This window comes from Meriones unguiculatus, chromosome 3 (genome assembly GCF_030254825.1).
Source record: "Meriones unguiculatus strain TT.TT164.6M chromosome 3, Bangor_MerUng_6.1, whole genome shotgun sequence".
Classification (NCBI taxonomy): Eukaryota; Metazoa; Chordata; class Mammalia; order Rodentia; family Muridae; genus Meriones; species Meriones unguiculatus.
Window position 1 is genome coordinate 165,620,075 of NC_083351.1, and position 6,442 is coordinate 165,626,516.

A 6,442-nucleotide genomic window follows, 5' to 3' on the forward strand; every position below is an offset into this window, starting at 1 on the left:
GAGGGCTGGGCCCTCCCCCACCAATCACTAATTAAGAAAATGCTCTACATCCTTGCCTACAACCCAATCTTATTCAGGCATTTTTCTCAACTGAGGTGCCTTCCTCTCCAATGACTCTGCTTTGTGTCAAGGTGACAAAACTAGTACACCAAGAAGCCCAGTCCCCTGGCTGAAGTTGCCACTTGGTTTCTTGATCATGGTGAAAGGTGAGAAGAGAGAAAATGCTCCAGCAAGAGTGTGTTTGGGAATGGTTTTGAAAATCCCCAGGTCCAAACTTTATACAGGAAGTTGGTTTATTACAGACAAACAGGATCTGTGGCAATGTTTGCCCTGTAAGTAACAGGTAAACAGTGGTATACAGGGGTTAAAGGTGCTTGCTGCTTTATCTGCAGCCCAAAGGGTCTGACACCTTCTTCTGGCCTGTTAGGGCACACACACACACACACACACACACACACACACACGCACGCACAATCTTCTAGCAAGAGTATAAAGCAATCAGAAATTAAAAAAAAAAACATTGAAAGCTCTAAAAAGAAAAAAGCAAATGGAATAACAAAAAGTGGCTATCACCTGTAACCATTGAACTGCCTAGTAAAACAGCATCATTTTGCAAAAAAACTGCCTACAGTTTCCAAGTCTAGTAACATTGTGTAGATACGGCTGTAATAAAATAGGAACTTAGGCTCGAGGGCAGGACAACAATGCAATTTAGCATTACCCAGTGTCAAGGAATCACAGACCTTCCGAACTAGCCATTCCATATCTAGCAAAGACTCCCGCTGTCCACTAGCTAGAGTCTGGATAAAGACAAACAACAATACCAAAAAGAAGCAAAACGACAAAAACCCCCAACTGTAAGAACATGTACTCTAGACACATTGAAACATGCCATTACTCCAGGCTCCGGAGAGAGCACGAGGTCCTTGGGCTCTCGGACTGCACCAGGGAAACCGGGGATGCTCGGCACACAGGCTTGTCTCTCGGCAGAAGGAAGGCTCATGCCTGTCTCCACCCGGCAGGCTGGGGGTGGGTGTAGCTAACCCAGTGATCTGTGTTATAGGTAGGGTCAGTCCTCCCTGCACCCCCCAGGCTACATGTCTATCCCAGACCCGGAGTGCTGTTTCTCAGTCAACAGAAGTCATCCTCAGGGGACATGTCACACTGTATGCTGTAGTTTGGGGACCTCTGTGTTGTCTGTATGACCAAGACCACACCTGACCTTTCCCCAGGCCCTAAAGCTTCATTGTGTTCATGTGATGGAAACCACTGTTACCAGTAAACCATTCCTCCCCGCTCCCCCACCCCAAATCATGCTGTACTTAAATGCCTTAAGAATAAACTGCCCGGTGTCAGAGTCTAGAAGTTTGCACCAGCACCCGTTTCCTGTGTCAACTTGACACAAGCTAGGAGTCATCAGAGAGGAAGGAGCCTCAGTGGAGAAAACACTGAGATCCAGCTGTACGGCACTCTCTCAATCAGTGATCAATGCAGGAAGACTCAGCCATTGTGGGTGGTCCCATCCCGGGGTTGGCGGCCCTGGGTTCTAGAAGAAAACGGGCTGAGCCAGCATGGGAAGCAAGCCGGTGAGCAGCACTCTCACTCTTCCATGGCTTCTGTATCAGCTCCTGCCTCCAGGCTTCCAGCCCTGATGAGTTCCTGTCCTGACCTCCTCAAATGACGGGCTGTGATCTAGAGGTGTAAGCCAAATGAACCCCTTTCCCCCAACTTGCTTTCTAGTCATGGGTTTCGTCAATAGAAACCCTAAGACAACTGGCTACTGAACTAGATTCCTTCTCCCCTCATACAGATCATTTCTGCAGAGATGCCTCCCCACACACACACACACACAGGGTTCTAAACAGCAGAACACCTAACTGCTCTTTATCAGGAAAATGATACATTATGAATGATTGAATAGAGAACATTTAACAAAATGAAAAATTCACTTATGAAGACTTGAAGGCTGGGGGCAGGGAGACCACCCACTCGAAAAAGCACCACCGGCTCAAACATGAAGACCTGAGCGGGGATCCCAGCACCGACGTGAAAAGCCAGGCCTGTGATTCCGGTGGCAGGGAGGCAGAGCCTGAAGGATCCCAGGCCACCCTGCCCCGATTGCTTCTTGCTGACACGGAACTAAACTGCACGCATACCCAAAGCAGTCAGCATCCTGTTCAGCGAGGCAGCAACCCCGTCTCGGAAAAAGACAGTGGAAAGTACCAGGGACACCTGATCCCAACAGATAGCCTCCGTGTGCACGCCCACACGGGCACCCCCCCAACACACACACAGAGAAGCTAACACTGAGTTACAGTCAGCAGAAGCATAAATTGATACTCTGTGCAGATTTTTTTCTCTGTGCAAATTTTAAAGATACTGAATAACCTGCCCTGAACATACACATACAGAAGAAAATAGCCGCAGGGATGACAGGCATCAACCCGAGGTTAGCAGCTGTCTGGGCGGAGGAGTGACGGTGAGCACCTCGGTTTTGCTCTAATGCTCTCTTCCTAATAGTTAATTTCTTCTCTGTAAGACAGGCTCCCCTATGCAGTCCATAGCCCAGGCTGGCCCCAACCTCCTGCTCCTCCCGCCTGAGCCCTGAATGCTGGGATTACAGATGTGTACCATGACACCAGCCTCTCATGCCTTCATTCTTTAAAAAAAAACAAAATTGGGTGCTGAAGAGATGGCTTAGAGAGGGTTAGGAGCACTGGCAAATCTTCCAAAGGTCCTGAGTTCAATTCTCAGCAACCACATGCTGGCTCATAACAATCTATAATGAGATCTGATGCCCTCTTCTGGCGTGCAGGTATACAAGCAGACAGAACACTGTATATACAATAAAATAAATAAATCTTAAAAAAAAAAATCAAGCTATTAACACTGAATTGGTAAATGTTTTCTCATGCTCTGTAACTGTGTATGTTAAAAGTCACGGTTATGAAATGCTTTTCAAAAGAGGAAGGCTCAAGCATCCCCGAAACAGGAAGTTGTGATGAGTATCTTTACTCCTAATTTCCTTCCCGAGCGATTCCTTTAAACTGCTTTTGCAGCCTTTCCTAGAATGGGAGTCCCTACTTCACCATTTGGTTTTACTCCTTGGCCCAATTTCCTTTTAAGGCCCCCTTCAGCACTGGTTTAGGAAGAGCAGGTCCACACCAACCGCCTCCTGTTGAGACGGAGCTGGAGCCGTTTCTGGTTTTGCAAAGGATGCTTTGTGTGAATATTAAACATACAAATTACCAAAATGTCTAAAACAGAGAAAGAAAAGCCAGCCAGATCTATTCTTTCCGCTCACATCCAGCAACCATTTCACACGGCTAGTTTTATTTAAAAAAGAAACACTGTTACTATAAATGTGTCAAGGGAAAATAAGGTGTATGACATGCTTTCTTACCAGGACTGCGTTTGCATTCAAAGAATTCTCTATTAAAAAAAAATCACATATCTAGTCTTGTATTTTAAAAGATAGAAATTAAGATATTGCTTAAGCTTCTTTGCACCTGGGGTTAATTTCCCCAAATTGCCATATCTCCCCTCCACATTAAGCACCTTGGAGGGATGGGCTGGGAGGAGGATGGCTCAGTGGGTAAAGCATTTGTTGTTTGAGCATGAGAACTTGAGTTGAAATCTCCGGCAATTCCCTCTGCCCTGCCCACGGTGGCGCATGCCTGGCTCCCTGAAGCTGGCGAGGGAGAGAAAGGCAGATTCCAGGGGCCCACTAGCTGGCCAGCCTAGCCACCCAGTGAGGTCCAGGTTCAGCGAGAGGCTTTCTCAAAGACTACACACACACAGCACCTTGGTGAGCCGGCTTTTAGACACAGCCAGGCTACCCGACACTTGCTTCACACACCAAGCAGGCTTTGGATTAATGCTGTATGCTGCAGGGCCTCTGCCTTCCGTCACTTGGACTGCAAGTTGGCCATGTCCAGCGCCTCCAGCATCAGAGAGCTCACTAAAACGTGGGCTCTAAGCTGTTGCCTGCCTCCAGCTTAGCTGGCTACTGTGATGCGGTTTGTAAAGTTCATTAATCGTAAGTGTCCTTAGTGCTGTGACACTTAAGATGGGTCCCAGGCAGCCTGCAGGCTTGCTATGAGGTGCTGGGATCACAGGCGAGCACAACCATGCCTGGCTTCCAGAGGTCCTGGGAACTGGGACCAGGGGTGTGCATATGCTACTACGCACTCCACGGGCTGAGCTCCGTCACACACTCACACACTGAGCTCCATCACACACTCACACACTGAGCTCCATCACACACTCACACACTGAGCTCCATCACACACTCACACACTGAGCTCCATCTCACACACACTCATACACTGAGCTCCATCACACACACACTCACACAGTGAGCTCCATTATACACACACTCACACACTGAGCTCCATCACACACACACTCACACAGTGAGCTCCATTATACACACACTCACACAGTGAGCTACATCTCACACACTCACACACTGAGCTCCATTATACACACACTCACACAGTGAGCTCCATCTCACATACAGTCACACACTGAGCTCCATCACACACACACTCACACACTGAGCTACATCTCACACACACACTCACACACTGAGCTCCGTCACACACACACTCACACACTGAGCTCCATCTCACACACACTCACACACTGAGCTCCATCACACACACACACACACTGAGCTCCATCTCACACACACTCACACACTGAGCTCCATCACACACACACTCACACACTGAGCTACATCTCACACACTCACACAGTGAGCTCCATTATACACACACTCACACAGTGAGCTCTATCTCACACACACTCACACACTGAGCTCCATCACACACACACTCACACACTGAGCTCCATCACACACACACTCACACACTGAGCTCCATCTCACACACACACTCACACACTGAGCTCCATCTCACACACACTCACACACTGAGCTCCATCACACACACACTCACACACTGAGCTCCATCACACACACACTCACACACTGAGCTCCATCACACAAGCCCCTGGTACTTGTACTTTTATGTCTGTTTTGACAATAACTTAAATAATTTTACCTCCCCCCCACCCCCCATATTTTGTTACTAGCTACTAAGCCCCATTCCACACATGCTAGTGCCTGAGTGGTCGTAACAGATGACAAGATCTGAGACCAAGTTTGTGAATGTGCAGGACAATATGCTAAAACTGTCATATGAACACAAAGAATTTAAACACACTCCAATTCCAGAAATAAAAAAAACCCTTAATATCAATATACACACACACAAACATATATGTAAGCATGTGTGTGTATGTGTATATATACATACATATAATATATATAAATATATATTATATATATATGTGTGTGTGTGTGTGTGTGTAGTAAGAACATTGGACTTTTGGTTTCTTTTTTTTAGTTTTTGATTTTTCGAGACAGGGTTTCTCTGTTTTAGCCCTGGCTGTCCTGGAACTCAATCTGTAGACCAGGCTAGCCTCGAATTCAGAGATCCACCCGCCTCTACCTCCTGAGTGCTGGTATTAAACCCGAATGCCACCACCGCCCAGATGAATTTTGGTTCCTTTAAAAAACAGAAACATTCTAAGAATATGTTTTCGTTTTAATCCCAGGTGTCAGGGTACGGGGCTGCTTTGCAGCAGACTCTGCTTTGCCTCCTGCTTTGGCGGGGGCGTGATTTTGTCAGCTGTGTGTGACTTGCAATTCTGGGAACTTTTTACAGGATCCCAAGAGGCATGATGGGTTGTTGCTGGTTGTGGTTTGTTAAGTAGTCATGTGCAAATTAAAACAAGACAAAATTAGATATCCTGACCTCAAAGATCAAGCTTGCCCCAAAGAACTGGACACCCCCTAATCAGCAGGAAGTCGTCTAATGATGTTGACCCCTTTCCAACCCTTGACTTTATTCAGAGATCTCTCCCCCACCCTTATCTAGTGTTAGGGAGTTGAAAGGGTGGAAGAGAAGGGGTAGAGAAGAATGGAAGAACCCGCAAAGCAGCTAACGCTGGCTACACACACACACACTGCTTTAAAAATGGCTTTTTTTTTTTCACATTAGCAGTGTTGATACCTCCTGTGTATGCTTTGAGGCAGGGTCTGTGTAGCTGAAGCTAGCCTTTAAATTCACCATCCCCTCAACCTCAGCCTCATACTGGGATATAGGGGTATTCCACACATCCAGCTTGTCCCTTAGCTTAAAATCATGCTAACAATTGTTGCTTAATGGTTGAACTGTGGCGGCTTGGGTGTGAAGTGTTCTCCACAGACTCATTAGCTGGGGTGCTGTTTTTGGAGTTGAGAACCTGTGGGAGCTGAGAGCCAGCCAGAGGAGGTGGGCTGAGGTGCAGTGGGGGTTCAGGCTTGCTTTGTGCCCTCTGGTCCTTGGAGATGGAGCCCCAGTCACCCACTGGCCCCAGGGTTCCTCCTTCTCCA